Here is a 19,503-nt window from a genome sequence, read left to right as displayed (position 1 = left end):
TGGGGTGGGGGCCATAGTCTGCTCCCCAGCCACCTCCTAAAGCCTGAACCTTGCCCTTCCCCGTCCTCAATGCCCACTCCACTGATCTGCCCTCTGGTCCACCATCTCCTCCTCTCCCAAATCTACTTAATTGCGCCTGCCTAACAGATGGCAAGAGAATCTCACTTTGCTGGAACAGAAACAATTACATGAGTGTTTAATAAGATGATCAATCCAGACAGTCAGCCCCACCTTCACTCCACCAATTGCTTTGCCAAATCTTAACTAGATATTTAAATGAATGCTATAGCAAAATACCATAGAGACCAAATAAATAACTCGACAAGCTAATGAGATTCTGTTTATCTCCCTCCTCCATCTTTGCTAAGAAAATGCGGACTGAGTTTTTATTCCAAAGTGAGTTTTTATTCTCTTGCTGTTTATGGGTCTCTGTGGCCAGCCCACATGACTGGTAGTTCACTAATAGCCTCATTCTGCTCTGGATTTGTTTCTATGATTCTTGGTATTATGGCCAAAGGGGAGAAAAATAGAGGTCACCATTATTATCTCAAGAAGTTGACCAGCACTGACCACTACAAAGAAAGGCTGTCCTTTAACCAAACTCCAAAATCACTGTAAAGGGAATTAACAGGAACTTTATTGAAGTGCTTCAAGAAAGAAAACATGCATGGCTTTATTTTCTTCTACATGTACCCCATGTATAGTCTTTTACCAGGTATTAAAGCACCCCTCCTGCTCAGATTAGACACTGTCTGATTTTTACCAGACTATTTAACCTCGTACCATTAAACATATGAAAGGCTCAGGAGAAATGACGTTCTCTGAAGAAGTAAATCATTGTGCATTCTGAGGTCACAAATCGGTTGCTATAAATCTTGGTCATCTTGTTTTTACATCTCTGAACTTGTTCATTCTGGATACAGGTGACTGAAGATAATAGTTTGGTAAGAGTATTGGAAAGGTTAACACTAAAAAGAAAAAACTGAAAGTAACCAAAATACCCAACAAAGGAAATTTATTAATCTACATCCAATCAAAAGCATTTTACAGTTAAGTGCATGTTTTCAATAATTTGTTATTGTTTATATTTTTAAATCAGCATTAATTATCCTAATTATAAGTTTGTGCATGTGTGCCACACATAATAATGTTATCATGTGTATATGACAAGGGTCTAGAGTGCATTCAGGTGCTTTACAACACACTATATTTCACAATATTTTCAATATTCACAACATTTACAACAATCCTTCATAGTAGCAACTGAGTCCTCACATTTTACAGATGAAGAGAGGTTAATTTGCCCAAAATTTTACAGAGAGGTTAATTTGCCCAAAATTGACCATTAGTAACGTGACCCTGTCTGGAAGCAAAGCCAACTTTAATCTAAAGTTTATGTACAGTCCTCCATGCAAAGATCATTCTAATAGTGAAACACTCATGTAAACTAGAGACTTTGAACAAAATAGTAATAGGGTTTGCCTGTGCATGACTCTAAACTATACTTTCTTTCCTTCTTCCCCCATCTCAAAACTGAACACATACTTCCCTTATAACAGACCATTTTTCAGATTTGTCAAACTCAGAACCTGGCATATATTCTGAGATATAAGTAGACTCTACAAAGACCCATGTGCACTGGATCACCACCTCAAAAACTTGTGGAGGAGAAAGTAAATGCAGTTGCTCGTATTTGATCCTCACTGTAAAAACTAGATCTGGAATATCACAGTGCCAGAAAAGAAACAGGGCTATTCCAGTAATGAAGGGAAATGCTTAGTTATTTAAAAGCATGTAGAGGAAAAGGTCCACATTGGGAATTTAAAAAAAAGCTAATCAGTGACAACAATGGATGACCTTGTGCAAATCAACTGTGCCCCAGGTACATATGTCCTAGCCCCCACAGACTTCCTTATTTTGTTTTAAGGTTGCTATAAATAATGACAATAGCTAATACTTATATAGATCTTACTATCTCTCAGACACTAGGTACCTTATATATAAACTCATCCATCTCATAAATGTAAAGATGAATTTATAGAGTGCTTTCAAAATATCACAAATGTTTATCACACACACCTTTATTACAGTTATTATATTGTTATTCTATTCTATGGCACTTAACCTTTAAGAATAGTCTCTTAATGACAGTCATTCTTTGGTAGTTGCAGATATAAGGAAAACAAAAATACCTGCATAGTGCGGGCCATATAGCCCATCTCGTAGAGTGACCGCCTCTCATGCTGGAGGCCTGGGTTCGAGTCCCCAGCCCTCTGGGATTGTGGAAATAACAAACAAAGGAGACAAACCCTCCGTCATCTCAAAAATACCTGCATAGATATTTACCAACTTAAGTCCCACATCTCAGTTGGACACAGTGGTGATGGTAATTTCTCCTTTTCATAAACTTCTGTAGCAAAAACTATCTATTTCAAAATTAATCACATTCACTATAGAAGATTTGAAAATACATGAAGGAGAAAAGAACTGCTGTCTGACTGCTCAGGAAAAAACAATATTGTTTACTTTTATTTTATTTCTTCCAGTCTTTTGGATTTCTAAGTTCTAACCTTATAAATTTGAAAACTGGTCCATGCCATGATTCCTTAACACCCTGCATTGTACCCAGTAAGTATAAAACAGCATCTGTGTATCCATTAATCTACACATTAAATAACATGGGTCATTATTACACTCTGGTTGGTTACTGAACTAGTTAGCAAAAAGAGCAAGGTACACTTTCTCTTTAAGATAAAAAAAGTCCCACATTCTCTCAACAATCTATTAACTCTCTCAACAACGTATTAACAAAGTTCTTTCCCTGATTTCTTCCTTCCCAGTGTCTTTAGACTTTAACACACACACATACACACACACACACACACATACACACACATGCGTGCACGCACAGTCACTTAGATACTTGAAATTATGAATTCCTTAGTCTGATGGCCTTTAACACCCTTCAAACCACCAAGAGCTCTGAATAGTAAGAAAGCATGTGGCAGAGTCACAAGTTGGTGACAAGTGTCACCTTTACAAAGGGCTGCCTGTTTTGGGCCACTCAATCCCTCAAAAGAAATTGGGGGCAGGGAGGAAGACAGCCTGCACTCTGATTTAGCAGGGAAAATCTAAAGCAATCATCTCAGCAAGCCAAGTTTCTAGTCTTCATCACTTGATTTCCTGTTGGGGCGTTCAAAAGCCAGAGAGGGGGGTAAAAAATGGGAGAGGGGGCAAGTCAACATGAATACAGAGAACAAAGGCAAGCAAAACAAGCCAGAAACACTTCCTTAAATGCAATAAAGCTTCTGAAGGGTTACTGGTTTTTGTTGTTGTTGTTGTTTTGGTTTTCAAAAGGGCTAAGAGGGGAAAAGGCAAATCAGTTCCACATGTTGGAAAGATTCAGCCCGTAGCCAATGTAACTTGACTATAAGTAATATTCATGACAATACACATGGCAACCTCTCAGAAATGGAAAGTCAAGTTGCCCAAATGCTTTGCAGATGGTGCCAAATTTCCACTCCTCTACTTTCACTCTGACTCCAAATTCTTCCTCATACACCCCCACATCTCCATTAAGACAAATTTTGTCTCACCTTGAAAGAAAAAAAAAAAAAAGAGGTATTTAATGGTCGCGCATTTATTTTTTGGGGGTAGTACTTATTTGTATAAGCCTTCAATATTCAGCGTTCTGTGTATGCAAAAACCTACCCAAATGCAAGGTATCTGGGAATTTATTCATTAAGGACAGAGGGAATGGGTACACCAAAATGTTGAGGAAACTTTCGGACTTAAACGGCTGATGCTTAATTCATATCTCAGTTAATCAAGTCCTTTCTGATGGAATCAGAAGCCACGTAAAATATGATCCCATGCCCTTAAGAAGTTCACGCTCTCATTGGGAGAAGAAATTAATGAAGAAGGAGAAGGAGAAGAACTAACAGTGAAGAATGTAATACAGACTCTGGCATAAACTCAGTTGTTTGGCATAGACCCAAGGTGCTATCAGAGTTCAGCAGAGGGGAAATTCCAAAGAGATGGGACATGGGCTTGTCTTTGAGGTAGGATTTCAATAGGAAGAGAGAGAAAGAACTTTTGGAGAACATTTTGAAGAATTCACTGAGAGCCTAGCACATAATATGCATTCATAAAGAAAATATTTATTAAGTCCCTACTTTGGGCCAAGGACTGTTCTAGCCCCAGGGATACAAGAGTGAGCCTAATAGACAAAAAAAACCCGCTGTCTGCGTGGACTCTACATTCTGGACCCCTTGGCCTCAAAAGAGCTTCAGTAAGCATTGGCCTGGGTATTTCAAGATAAGGACAGTATTTCCTGCCTGGTAAAGATCCTTTCTACAGAGAGGCTCTGAAGCCCGTACTTATCAGACAAGTCACACGAGGTAATAGAAAGGAAAGTATCATAAGGGGAGATTTTGGAAATGAATATGAACTAAATGGAGTAATACGGGTGGGAATGGGTTGTGGAGGGTTTTAAGCCAGGAAGAGGAGTTGGATTTTATGCACATTGGTAGGCACTTGGTCACATTTTTTGAATGTCAATAAATATATATTTGCTAAGAAATGAAGAGCTGTTATAAAGGTCTTAACTGGAGAATTATATGATGAGAAAAGTACTTTAAGAATGTTTATATTACATATACTCAGAGTCATAGACTCACTTTCTTAAACCGTTCCTAAGCCCTCTCCTAAAGAAAAAAAAAATCTAGTCCATTTAGAAAATCAGGGGTTACCATCCCAAGGGTCTATCCAGGACAACTCTAAGAACCAATGAACTGGATCATCTGCTCATGTGAGTGAGAAGGACCTCAAACTGAAGTTTCCCATGTGTCTTATCTCCTCTGTAAGATTACAAAATCCTCTGAGGGACTGTTTTACTCAATTTTGCAATCCCTGTAGTACTTGCATGGAGTGGTATTGTGGAATAAGAATGAGAAATACTTGTTTAAAATAAATTTAAAAATAGCCTAATGAAAAACAATGTTGAAATTTACAACAAAATTGAAATTACACTTCAAAATATGCTACTGTGAGTCTGTTTTGGATGCTTTTCAAATGAATTGTTCATTTATACCATTTTTATAAGTGTGATCCTGGTATATTCTTTTGTTTAAGTAGATGCTTTTTCAGTACAATCATTAATGACAAACGATCAAGTAAAACTTATCACAAAACCTGAACAACTAATGTCAAATTAAAGTTGGGTACTAACTAGTTTTATGACCTGGGGAAGCCACTTAACCTTCCTAGGCAGTTTCCTTCACTTGTAAAATGGGAAACTGAGTTAGATTCTATAAAATACAGTGAGCCTAAAATTTCTATCTACAATTGTCTAAGAATTTTTCTGAAATGCCAGTTCCCAGACTTTTGAAAATCTACTAATGCTAAAAACCTTTCTGCCATATGGCTGTTTGATGAAAATTTTATTTGCTGATGAAATCTACATTAAATTGTTACAAAATTACAAATATATCTCTGGAATTTGCTGCACAGAGAGGCCAAGAATTGATGGGATAAGGTTTTCAAGATGAAAATTTAAATAGATTCATTCTTGAAAATAATGAGTTTAAATGAGGAAATTTAAGACATGAATCAAAGCAGTTAGCCTTTATGGAATAAATGTGTTGCTACTATGATTACATAAAAATGTCTTCCAAGTCCTCCTGACTGCATCATTTTTCAAGCTCTCACAGGCAGGGTGCTTGTCACGCATGTCAAATACCATGGTAACGGTCCTTGTCTGTGAAGGCCCCGGTACAACATGCCACGATTCTCAACAATAATTATTAACTAACATGTTGGTTGAATGATGGCTTTTTGGTTCAAAATTGCAATATTATTTGAGTGAAAAAGTAATTTTTTGGAAGAAGTTTTCTTCAGGTTTTTAGGGTTAAAAAAAGAAAAGGTAAAAGGGACATTTTTAAAAAAAATTTCTCTGTTGCTAACTTACCAGCAGTGTGGCTTTGAAGAGGATAGATTTGCATCTAATTTCTTAATTTGTAAAATGGAGGTGATAATAATAGCAACCTGAGAGGGATTTGTGAGATTCAATAAATATACAGCACTACATTTCTTACATATCTCAAGAGCTCAAGAAAACCATAACTTTTAAAAATCCTTCAAAAAGAACAACTACTCTCAGTCATTTAGGATTACCTGGGCCAAATCCCAGTGCTAGGAACTCTCTCAAACCAGCATTTCTGAAGCCTTCCAAGGTGGTAAGACCTTTCCCAAAACTAGTTTCCAGAAATCGCTTTGACTCTGAAGATTCATTTGTGACATTTGCAGCTCCTCGTGACTTGATATGGTTGGTTCCCAGTCTGAACAGACTAGCTTCTCCAAGTTTCTTTAGAAACCCACATGCAAACAGGGTCCTTGAGAAAGGGACTTATCCCTTGGATTACTGATGTAGTTGGGAGGAACACCTGTCTGAGAAAACTGTAAATCTTCACTTTACTTCAGTCCAAGGCTTGGGGAGCATATGCCAAAGAGACCAGGGAAATCTGCTGAAGTTGGGTAATATGTTGCAGAGGTGCTGGTCCCTCCCAATTCAGCACTGCTCAACAAATAAGGTACCCTCCTTTGTAGAACCAGTATCTGGAGAAGGGAGATAGGTAATCTAAAAATCCAACCTGCACATATTAAACACATAGGTGATATGGGAGAGGGGAGAATGTAATGACTGGCTACCCCTCAAACAGCATCCATGGCTGGTCTAGCACCTTCCCAGACTCATCCAACAGAGTCAAAATTTAAAACCCCTTTGGTGGTGTCACTGGCTATTTACTTTCTTGTTTTAGTGCAAACATTTACTTATACACATTAGTAGTGCCCCCCACAAAGGGCAAAAACAATCCCTTGCTCACCTAGAGAGGCAGTCTAATATGGAACTAAAGTCTGAGACTTTGGAACCATCTGAACTTGAGCTATCTCAGATGTATAACTCAGAACAAATTATTTAAGCCTTCTGAGTCATGGGAATTTAAGCAACATGCCACCAGGACCACAGAGGCAGAACAGAATGATAATTGCTACCTACTAGGTCAGCACCTAGAATTAATGGGACAATCGTCTAGAACAGTATTAAAATTGTTGTCATTTTCTCTGAATATCCAGTACCTAGAATATTCACAAATACATATCTACTACATATTTAATAAATATATTAAAGGCTTGGTATGACTTAATCATTGGGCAGAAAAGGAAATCAAGTCTTCATGAAGCTATGTGAGAGGTCACTATCCAGAGACAGGACCAAATACATCTCCCGGCTTTTAGTTTCCCACTATTAAATTTTTTGCCATGCTAATGTCTCATGACATTTTTAAAACGTGACTGCACTACACACCAAATTTTAAACTAAACTGTATTCATTTACCACGATGCCAGCTGGAAAAGGAAACAAAAATATATTATCTAAAACTACTCAACAAAACCAGAACATCAAATTATTCTCCCCAGCAAATAAATATTTAATTTGGCTACGTTCTGGGAAAGGAGCATGGTATGGTGGCATGAGCGTGGAATTAGGAGATTCCTCTGACTCTCAGCTCAGCAAAGACTGTGGGTTTGGAGGCCTGTTGCTTAGATGCCAAAAGCCTCCATGCTACTGTCTGTAAAAATTAGCATGATAATATCTACCTTTGATGGGGGGGGGGCACTACTGAGAATAAGCTTTTCTTTTTGGAATGATAAAATATTCTAAAATTAGATCATGGTCATTAACCCACAAACCTAAAAATATACTAAAAACCATTGAACTGTACATGCTAAATGGTGACTGCATGGAGTAAACCATCTCAACAAAATGTATTTTATTTTTATGTGGTGCCAAGGTTCGAACCCAGTGCCTCACACATGCTAGGCAAGCACTCCGCCACTGAGCCACAGCCACAGCCCCGCAACAAAATGTATTTTATAATAACACCTGTGAGGACTTAGTTACTACCTTAAGACTATGATAGGGAGCACATAGTAGGTGTTCAGGAACAGTTATATAAATGGATTTTCTGTCACTAAGGTAGTGATTATCAAACTCTCTGGTACCAAATAAATCTCAGGTTTGCTTGTTTTAAAATGTAGGCTTCCTTGTTCCCACTGCCATAAACAATTAGTCAAAATTAGTCCACAGGTTCAGAAGGCCAGGAGAGGCCAGCATGTGCAAGTCATTGAGTGGGCCCAACAGAAGTAGATGACTAATACCAGAGGAACTTTCAAACCAACATTGTGAACTGTATTGTGAACTCCTCCCACCAAAAAAAAAAAAAAAAAAAAAAAAAAAAATCAGTAATGATCTTCTGTATAAATCCAAATTGAGAGTATACTTTAGGTTCTAGCTAAAAGAAATTTTTTAAAGGGAGAAAGAGAAAGAAAATACTTTCACTTCTCCACCAAGAATGACTGATTGGACAATGTGGAACTGAGATTGTAGCCAAGGTCCTCTCTGGTCCTCTGGTACCCAGGAAGATATTGTGCATGATGGTGATGGTGGCAATGATAGTACATACCTTCATTTAGTGACATTCTCACAGCTTTAAAAATTAGAGGTAGGCTGAACTACTCTCAGCCTCTGAAAAGTCCAGTTACAGGGAATACCCAAGGATGAATCCTGGCTACCCAAGGTTTTAGAGTATTTCCCATATATGGCAACTACTGCCCAGTGTCTGCAAGGCCTCTTTTGGGTGTCTGTTAGAAACACCAAGTTTGGATTCAAATAATGGCCATATACTTACAGAATTCACCAAATTCATGCCCTGCCTTTCCCTCCATAATTTACTTAATTAGTAAAGGATCCTCTAACTGTTATCCTACCACTGTTGATGTTGCTGCTTCTACTATTACTTTATTCCTCCTGCTCCTCATTACAGCATTTCAAGGTATGAACCATAAACCCATGTTATACATGAATAATCAGAGCTATCAAGTAGCAGGGCTAAGGAGTGAACTCGGGATATGACTGACTCTTAAGGCCAAGGCTCTTGTCAATTCTAGTCCCAAAACTCCAAGGTGACTTCCCAAAAAATTCAGACTAAAAGCCCAAGTCCGCTCCCTGGTTCTGAAACCCTACCTGTTAAGCAGGCCCTCTGAGTTCCTCTCAGCCCTCTCCCGGCTCAATCTGTTCCAGACACAATCTACCTCCCAGTTGCTACTCAACCTGCCCAATACTCTTCAGTTTCAGGGCCCCAGCACTCCCTATTCCTCTTTCTGAAACATCTCCTTTGGGTGGGCTTGCTCCCAGGCTGTCATCAGGACTCTGCTCCAATGGCATTTCATTCAAAATTGCAACTCCAATAGCTCTTGGCATATCTGCCACGCCCACTTTGCTGTCAGTCTCTCCATAGTGGTATGTGTACCCCGTGAGCATAAGGGCTTTGTTTTGTTCTCATAGTATCACTAGCACCTGGAACCAGCAAGTGGTAGGCACTCAACTGACAGGGACAAGGTTGTACAGTCACCATAAGAAAACCATACCCTACTAGAAACAGTACCCGAAAGAATCATTTAAGAGGCTGTTTTCCCTCCAGTCAACTTGTAAATTCATCATTAAGGTTGCCTTAATGTTGGCCTCCTTGAAAAATCTTTCCTGATCTTTTATTCTAACACTTAAAATGCATTGCAATTTTCTATTTATGTATCCACTATCACCCCATTTACAGATCTAGTGCTCCCCCCTTCACTTATATTCCTTTAGTCTGTAGAAGATGAGGACTAGTTCTTGTTCATCTTCGCATTCCCAGTGCACAGTGGTGAGCCATTTTTAAATATATGGTGTAGTATTGCCTTCTAATGTGTCCCACATAACCTGCCAGGGTTTAGGTAATAGTCTGTGAGTCTGGCATTCACCTGAACATGAAAGATTTTCCAGCCAGAGAGAGCAGTACCACCAACCAAGTCCATGTGGAAACACGCCCAGCCTGAGCAGGTGTGGAAAACACTTCTCTGCGTTTGAGTAACAAAGAGACATCGAAGGGTAATAAGCAAATTAACAAACTGAGAATCACTCAAAACACATCTCTGTTTGTAGATATTATTCTGACAGAGTTTGTTGTTTTGCTAACCTTGTTGACCTTCCCCAAATAAGTTCTCCAAAGCCAGCATTCTTTTGTAATTGTTCAGGTTCACTCTCTCATACACCACTCTCCCTACACACGATCAGTTGTGTCCACTAATTACTGACAATCAAAGGGACAGCAGAAGCAGAACTATTTGCCAGTATCAAGAGTCCTGGGATATGGCTTTTGTTAAATAAGATGTTTTCCTGGACTCCCCCTCCTCAGTCTCTTTAATCCTGAGTAATAATCTGGGGACTTGGAAGAACCCACAAACACTGTGAAGATGCAGGCAGGTGAAGTCAGCTCAATGTCAGTGGTGGACAATCAAACTGCACTGAACTGCAGTCAGCTGAACTCCCTGTAGCTGTCTGGTTTACAGACTCCTGGTGTGTTCTTTAAATGGGGTTTTGGGGCAGTCAGGAAACAAGGATGCTTTTCATTATATCTACATATCTACAGTGCATTAATTTCAAATTTAACGAATGAAGCCAGCAGAGACGTGCTCTGTGCAGTGGGCAGAAGTGCTGTTTCATAGAACTGGCTGATGGACAGTTAACTGCAAGAAGAATCCCTCAAAAATTGTTTTTTCAAGCAAAGTTCTGCTGGTGAGAATGAGACTTAGGAAAGAAATACTCATTTTAATTCATTCTTCCTTCCTTAAAAATGTAGAGAATGAAATGATAGCTATCTTGTCTAGTTCTTTTCAACTGACCATTCCACAGGAATGGCCACTCCATTAATAATCACACAACAGTTGGGCATGGCGGTGCACGCCAGTAATCCCAGAGGCTTGGCAGGTTAAAGCAGGAGGATTGCAAGATCAAAGCCAGCCTCCGCAACTTAGCGAGGTCCTCAGCAACTTAGAGAGACCCTGTCTCAAAATTAAAAAAAAAAAAAAAAAGGGGCTGGGAATGTGGCTCAGTGGTTAAGCACTCCCGAGTTCAAAGCCCTGGTACCATAAATAAATAAATCACACAACAACAACAATAAAAGTGATATCACTTTTCATCATGACCAGGTAAATAAGGCTAAGGGTAGGTCCCACTTGATATCTTTACTATTTTTAAACTTACTTCTTCTCTAACTAACTTTCATTTCAGATAATTTCTAAGATCCTGTCAGTGATCTTGACATTCAAAACCAAGGATATTTCTTAGAGTTAAATTTTCACTGATCTTTTAGATTGCTATTCAAACTTCTAGAAAGGAATGATGGGACTCAGGATGAGATCTGGAAAAGTTAACCAGCCCCAGATAATGTGAAGTTGTACCAGCTCCAGAACTAAGCACTGAAGCAGCACCCAACACCCTTCTAATTAAACCACAGGGGGAAACGCTCAACGTAATTTTCAGTCTTGAAAAAGAGTTCTGTGATGTCAAATCCTGACCACAAATGCCATCTGACCTAATGACCAGGGACTGTGTAAGTCAGGAAACACCCAAGGGTCCTAACCAAGGAAACATCAGTGTCAGTCTGGAAGGCCATTCTTGTTTCACTTTATTCTGGCCAGTCCATCTTTACCAATTATAAACAATGAAAAGGATGAAAAGGTGGATTTGGGCAAACTCAAAAAAAAAAAAAAAAAAAAGTAATAAGGAAGCTCTAAAGTATGTTATAGAGCAGGTGGATGGAGAGATCTGATCTGGGTCTGTAGAAGAACAATTTGGCAGCAATAGATAGAAATAAGGCCTATTTGAAAATGAAAACATAATAGAGGACTGAATAGCAGAACTAGGGTCAAGGGCAGTGGTGGATTCAAACCCCAGCTCTCCTAATTACTAGCTGACTGGCCAGGGGCACACAACCTCACCTCCTGCCCGCAACTTGCTACATCATAAGACTGTTGTTAGTATTAATAAGGTAATTTATTTATCACTATGACTTAGTAGCCAGAACATGCTGAGTTGTTCAATAAAGAACTTTAAAAATATACCTAGAGAGAGGGAGATGAAGGGCTAGAATGAGACAATGACTGTAGAACAGAAAGAAAAACAGGGGCATTCTGGAGCTTTCGCTTGTAGATTGGTTGTGGAGTATTGAGAAATGCATCGAAGATGCCAGAAACATTTGAAAGCTGGGTAATTACAGGACTGGCAATGATAGGTTCCATTTCGAGTGTGTTAGCTTTACCTAGTCAAAATGAAAGAAGCAGGAAAGAGAAAGAAGCAGTATTCACTATGATCACTGCAAAGACAGAAAAAGTTCACGCGAGTGACCTTGCCTTTGCAAAAAGACAAGGTACAGACATTAAGCCCCTTTTTAGAAAAGAGTTTCTCAAGAAAAATTCATGAAATTTAATTAAAAACTTTTTTTTGAAACACTACTCGAATCTTACACTTTTATAAAAGCAAACGTCAGACTATAGACTCATGCATTCGAATCTCATTTTCCCAATCCATAATACATACTTAAGTCACTATGCAAGTAGAATGGAACATAACCAAATAAAAGACAGGAAAGTATGACAAGAAAATAAAGATTCTTTTTCAAATGTCACATGTTGGCACTGTAGAAAAATTCAAGAGTCTCTCAGTTATTAGGATTTTTTTAAGAAAAAAAATACATGTGATTACAAATATCAAGGTCATCAAAGTTATTCTTGAATAATAATACCAATGTTTGTCCAGAGATCCCACAAAAAAATGTTTATAATACTCTAAATCTCATTAATCTTTAAAAGTAAAGCCGTACTTAATAGCAAAGCAACAAACCTAGGAAAATTTCTTTCCAACAAAGGATTTTTCTCTCTCTGGTCATTTGATTTTACGCTTAACTTTAAACAAAAATTAAAAGGAGGTAGAGTGATTAACCTCCAGAGACAAAACTAAAATTTATTCAAAGTAAATCTCTGCTGTGATATTATTCAGAAGGATCCTCTTTATATTAACTTCATTATTTAGGATGTCCCCATGCTGATCAAATACATAATGTCATCTTCATTAAAAATAATTAAGATTCCCTAGGCAGACGCACTTGAAATAGGGGGGAAATCTCAATTTTTTACACCACTGCAAGGTTTTCTAAAACTCATTCATATTTAATTTTTAAGGATGCTTTGCAGCACATTAAATATTTAGCAGTCAGAGGGTTTTCAAACCAGAATGCTAAATGTCAACCTAGTCCTCCAAAAATACGCCTTGTTTCATTTGCAGTAAATTAGCTGGACCTCCCTTCAGAAACCGGAGAGAGGAGGGGGGAAAGAAAAAAAAGGTCTTTAAAGTTAACTCACATTAGGACATTGAGGCAATATCGATCTACATAATTAGACCATGTAAGAGATTTAATTTTAAATACCAGGCTTATTAGGTATTGCAGAATTCTAACGTAGTGCTGCTCACATTATAAATGGAGATAATCTTTCAGAAATTTATCCCTCTCTGCCTTCCAGAATTCATCCAGCACTGTGCAACATACATTACCATGTAGGATGGGTGTGATAAGTCAGCACAGCAAAAGCCAGGCAGGGAGGTTCCACAAACCCTGGGCCAATTAGCAATACAATGACAAGAGAGCGCTCAGCTCCAGTCAGTCCCTGATTACAAAGGGGGCTTTGGAAACCCATTTTCATTTTTTCTATGGAGCAAGTATTCTAACGCCAAGGTACTGTCAGGGGTCAAGAAGTATCGACTACCTTCAGTACTTGCTGATTCCTGCCACCAAAAAAAAAAAAAAAGAAAAAAGAAAAAAGAAAAGAAAGAAAAAGAAAAGAAAAGAAAGAAAGAAATACAATATTTTATAGGTTTGTATCCAATAGTAGACATAGTAGTTAAAATGTGCTTTACTTTCACACAGAGAAAGGAAATTGATTTTAAATGCTAGTAATAAGGAGAATATAAGAAAGTATAATAAGAGAATAGAAAATCTCTATTTTCTGGTCCTCCAGATCCTAAAAACTCAGAAGATGCTAGCATACAAAATGACTTCACAGCAGGGCCATGTGAAAATGTGTTCACATGCTATGGCACAAAACAGGCCGGCCATGGCAAGACTTACCAAAGAAAGGAATGTCCCTTACAAAAAGTTGGGGATAAACTACAGATTTGCTCTGATGGCTCAAATTAAGAATGTAGTGGTTTCATGATGTTTTGATAATCGAATGTAAACAGTACATTTTGTAAATGATAACAAGGACTGCAGTCTATTTTTTAATTTTTTTTTTGCAGTGCTGGGGATTGAACCCAGGGTCTTGTGCTTGCAAGGCAAGCACTCTACCAACTGAGCTACAGTCCCAGCCCAAGGACTGTAGTCTATATATAGATGTCACCTGGGCAGCACTTGGTAATTTGTTTTTTTTTTTTTTAATTTTTAGTTGTCAATGTTTCAATTAATTAATTAATTAATTAATATGGGGTGCTAAGGATCAAACCCAAGACCTCACACATGCCAGGCAAGTTCTGTACCACTGAGCCACAATTCCGGCCCCAGTGATTCTGGTTTTGAGGTCTCCTTGATCTGCAACAGTTTCTACAGATAGGCAGGTGGATAGGCAAGCAGTATCCCATTCCTTGAGCTCAAGGAGGACAGCATCTGCTCCACCCTGCTCCACTGTCCTGCAGTCACCCATCTTGTGACATTTAATAAGAATCAAATTATCTTTTTGACCAATTTTGCCACTGATGTCCTTAAAATCAAAAACTGTCTCTCTTTCTCTGTTGTTTTCCCCTCAATCCAAGAGAGCAATCAGGCATTTCTTCTGATTTCAGATCCACACTACAGACCAAAGGTTTCTAAGTGCCTAGAAAAGTTCTACTAATTAATCCATTCAGGCCCCTCCAGCTAAATGGAAGAGGAAAAAAGGAAGGGAAGGTGGAAGAAATGCTCTCACCAAGCGCTGGGGCTCTCGAATTGCAAGGCTCCAGACACCTATGAGGAAAAGAACAACTCTCTGACTTACATGGAAAAAAAATAAATAAATCTGGAGAGCTTTTTGCACATTAGCAGGAATGGGAAATTGCTTCACTTCATCAATTTTGAAACTTTAACTTAATTGCTTCTTTCACTAATGCCCTCCCCTCACCCCTAGTCTCTTTAAACTTGAGTCTAAAAGAAATCCTGTTACAGGGCAATCAGCCCTAATCTGATGCAGATTCCACAGCAAGTCATAGCAGGCTGGAACCTTCTTTTCTTCTGGGAATAATGTTGTTATTCTTATTAACTACTTTTGTTTATCTCTTTCTCAAACTGCTTTTTTTTTTAGGCACTTACAGTCCTATGGCCTCATATATTTTGGCAAAGTGAATAATTTCTTAAATAGTTTTTCACCAGCTAAAGATGAATGAAAAAAAGAGTGGGGGAGAACAGAGGGACAAACCATCCATAATTTGGGATTATGTGTGCACCTGAATTACAGCTCCAACACCCACCACAGAAAGCCTTAAAACAAAATTACCATAGTCTTCCTTGATGTGTACACCAACCTTTGCAGGGGAGGGTGTTGAACACCATTGCATCTACATCCACTTTGCCAACCAACAAAGTGGGGGAATTGTGGTTCGTCTTGAGTGAGCTGACTTCAAACACCAATTCCCATTTTTTGACCCTACATCTCCACAAATTAACATAGTTCATGAATCTAATAAAGTAACACTGGAACAGTTTTTTTATTTGGACATTGTAGTACTTAATACAGATTCAATTCTTTCCAGTTCTTGGCTCATTTATCCATTTAAAAGCAATAAAAAAATTTTAAAGTAAACACACCCAGAGCAAAACCAAAACCAAAAAGCATTGTTGTGTACATTTCTAAGAATTTCATAACTACATGAAAACAGCATAGTCAGTGTGTTTGTCTTCACCACGATTTTTCTGGGCCAGCAAATCAATTAGCAATGGTCAATGTTCTACCTAGACAGACGGGGTCTCCTTCCATTCTCTTCTCTGCACACAGGTCTCATCCCATAGTCTCACAGGCAGGCCGGAGCACCCAATGTTGTCATTATCTAATGGAAACTTAGTGTCCAGAGGGAAACCTAATCAATCAAAGTACACTGTACATGTGTAGTGTACACAGAAGACCTTTGTATTTGGGAAAATACTTACATGCCAGCCAGTCCTACTAATGTTTTCGGACCTACATTTGAAACAGAAGAACAGCAATGATTCTCAACATTGAAGCCCTTCAAGCTGTATTTGATCATCAATAATACAGTGTGGTAAGAAAGAAGATGGGATAAGGAGCTCAGTGAACTGCATTGAGAACAAGCATGTCAAAACTAGCCAAGGCTTCTCAGACGACCCAGTTGTCATACAGGAAAGAAAAAAGAGTCGGATAGGTTAATTTCAAATCCTGGGGTAAATTTCAAGTTGACATTCTTTGACTACATATTCATCATTGAAAAATTCTTCACTACTTCTGTCTTTTTAAAACCTCAGAGGTTCATATTTTTATTCCCTCTGTCTCTGACCTTGAGTATTAATTTCTCGATGTCATTCTTGGCGGGAGACCTAATACTGAACTTTTCTTGTCAAGATTTATAGAAGCTTCTAAAGAATTATAAAGTAAAATACAAAGTGATTTTATGATATTTTGAAGTGATAATATATATCATAAGCAGAGAGCAATGAGTGAGCAGATATCTGCACAGACTATGAACTGGCAGTGGAAGTACAGATGCACTGGGTGTGGGTGTACAGAGATGTAGCCGGGTCTCTTTCATCAAATGAAGTTCAAATCCTGGCTGACCAATCACCAGCAGTACAACCTTGGGCTACTTACTTGGCCATTCTCACTCACTTTCCTTATCTAGGAAAGGGGAATAAGTCTCTCTTGCCTATGAGATGGCTGCATTAGGGGGGGGCGGGAGGGGGGAGCAAAGCAGAAAGTGCCGGGAATGTAATAAGCACAATAAATAAAACTAATATCAACTCATTACCCTGGTCCCCAGTGTCTTTGTTGCTAGAATTAATTTGTAATTTTAAAACATTATTAAAAAGATTCAAGGAGTCAAGCATGGTTGTCTGTACCTGTAGTCCCAGTTACTCAGGAGGCAGAGGCAAGAGGAACACTTGAGTCCAGGAATTCAAGACTAGCTTGGGCAACATAGTGAGAACCTGTCTCCAAAAAGAAAGGAGGAGGAGGAAGAGGAGGAGGAGAAGGGGAATATTCCAAGGATAACCCTCCAACTCTGACATTTAAAGGTTCTTTCTTTCTTTTCAATATAGTTCAATATAGTTCAATATAGAAATCCATTTAAGGGAAACATTCTTTCCTAGAATCGTTCCTGGCTCTTGGTAATAATGTTCTACTAGCTCTCATTAGCCACACAAACTCAGTGAGGTAGACAGGCAAATAGAAGTCATTCTTTACAAAGTTAAGTGCTAGATATTCTACTGTTCTATCACCCTCACCCTCCCATGAGGTGGTACACCATGAGATGGTGCAGAACAGACCTATAATCTAAGTAATGTCACATCATCAAGGGTTATAATGCCAGCACATGGTGCTATTGGATCTTGAACATATTCATAAAGGCCAACATGGATTGTGGGGAAGCCATCCTTATTTAGCAGAATCAGACTAGGTTGAGCCATGGGATGCAGAGGCCTGGCTTCCAGGAACTAACAGGCACAGAGGTCTGTCCCAGATTGCCAAGAAGCATGTGGTGCTGCATGGGAGTGGTTCCCTGTCTCCTTCTTGAATATTCTCCCTAAGACAATGACTCCCCTAATTCCACCCGATCCTGTTCACCACAGAAGAAGCTCCTCCTGGTCCTGACCCCCTTTACCTATGTATTATAAATAAAAGAGAGTTGGGTGACTTCTTGTTGTTAGAGGCCAGAGCTGATCTGGCCAGATCTGTCATGTCCCCTCTCATTTAAAAAGAGTATTGGCTCTTGTGTGTTTATTGATTAGATAAGTTTTTGGGTAAATAGATTGAAAAACAGCCAACACCCTCCTCCAGTAGTTAACCCTTTTCTCATCCACACGGGACATGGCTGAGAGACCCCCACAATGGACCCAATATCACAAAACATTATATGTTGGGCTCTCTTCTGAAAAGAGGAGGAAATTATTTACACAGTGACCAATATACATTCACATACTTTCTAGTTTTTTTAAAGTATGTAGAACAACCCAGAGCTGCTCAGAGCTGTTCTTCCTTTGGCTAAAGCAGCACATGGAGTTTCACAGAAAGCATGCAAAACAAAAACAAAAAGTCAGCAAAACCTTTACAAGCCTTTTCAGAGCCTGGCACCATTTACATCACAAAGTTTAACAATCGCGAGAAGTTGGAATGCTCATGTTTCATTATACTAGCAAAACCAAGAATAAAGCACAGAATAATTTCCAGATGGTGTCCTTTTTTGTACAGATTTTTCAATTCAACATTGTTCTGAAAGCTTTAGTCATCTGAATACAGAGCTGTAACAATTCTATGCAAGAATCTTGTTCTTGGATAAATAGACTCATATACTCCATTTACTGAGGTTTCTAGTATTAGAAAGAGCATGAAAGAATAAAGCATGAGAGAGTCTACTATAGACAGTGCAATCAGTGACTGGAAAAGAATACAGCCCACATGACCAAACTCTCTAGAGACCATTTCTGACTTCTTCTAATTATCAAATTTACATATAGGTTGTAAGTTTACACTTTATATGTAAACTTACATTTTAAAAAGTGCAAAGATTTACAGAATCATGGGTTTTTTAAAAACTTCAGAAAAATAAACTCATGTAACTACGAAACAAAGGGCATGGCAGATGCCCTTGGATCGTTCCTTCAAGGAGCTATATTCCAGGTGACCATCCACAGCAGCCTAGGCAAGAGCATCTAAACTCAGAGAGACGCACTTCTACATGAAGCAAGTTCAGCTCCAAATGCAAATCTCTCTCAAATGCTTCCACTTCTATATTAAAAACAAACCACCACGAAACTATTTTTTTAATTATGGAAAGACTATGAAACAGACAAATGTTATAATAAATGCCTGTATATTCATTACCTAGTTTCTGTAATCACCAACTTGTAGTTTAGCCTTGTCATTCCATATGACTACTTTCCCCAACCTAAATTATTTCTGAAGAAAATTAAAGGTGAGTTATTTCCTCACCTTTAATATGAGGTGTTCCCCCAAAGCTCCTGTGTTTATGTGGAAATGTTCAGAGGCGAAATGATTAGATTGTAAGAGCTATGACCGAATCTGTGAATTAATCCATTTGATGGATTAATAATTTGAGTGAACTCACTATGTGGTCACTGTAGACACAGGAGGGGTGTGACTGGAAGGGGACATGACTTTGGGATTAATATTTTGTCCCTGGCACCTTCCTCACGCTCCCTTTCTCTCTGTGCTTCTCATCTGTCCTGACCTAAGCAGCTAGACTCCACCATGCCTTTGCACTATGTTCTGCCTCACTTTGGGTCCACGGTGATGGAGTCAGCTGACCATGGACCAAACTTCTCAAACCATGAGCCCCAAATAAACTTTTCC

The 19,503-nt window shown here is 38.7% G+C and overlaps 1 protein-coding gene and 1 long non-coding RNA gene across 2 annotated transcripts in view; both read right to left on the bottom strand.

Moving 5' to 3' along the window:
• The window catches only part of CACHD1 (cache domain containing 1), a 211,225-nt gene that overhangs the window by 137,506 nt on the left and 54,216 nt on the right, over window positions 1–19,503 (bottom strand).
• Window positions 885–13,742, bottom strand: LOC306659481. The gene is made up of 2 exons (XR_013763313.1): window positions 2,331–13,742; window positions 885–2,192 (listed from the first exon to the last, which is right to left on the bottom strand). It is a non-coding gene; the product is annotated as an uncharacterized lncRNA (long non-coding RNA).

Source organism: Sciurus vulgaris (assembly GCF_902686455.1).
Source record: "Sciurus vulgaris genome assembly, chromosome: 1".
NCBI classification, from domain to species: domain Eukaryota; kingdom Metazoa; phylum Chordata; class Mammalia; order Rodentia; family Sciuridae; genus Sciurus; species Sciurus vulgaris.
The sequence above is the reverse complement of the archived record's forward strand: the minus strand, read 5'-3'. Positions and strand labels throughout refer to the sequence as shown.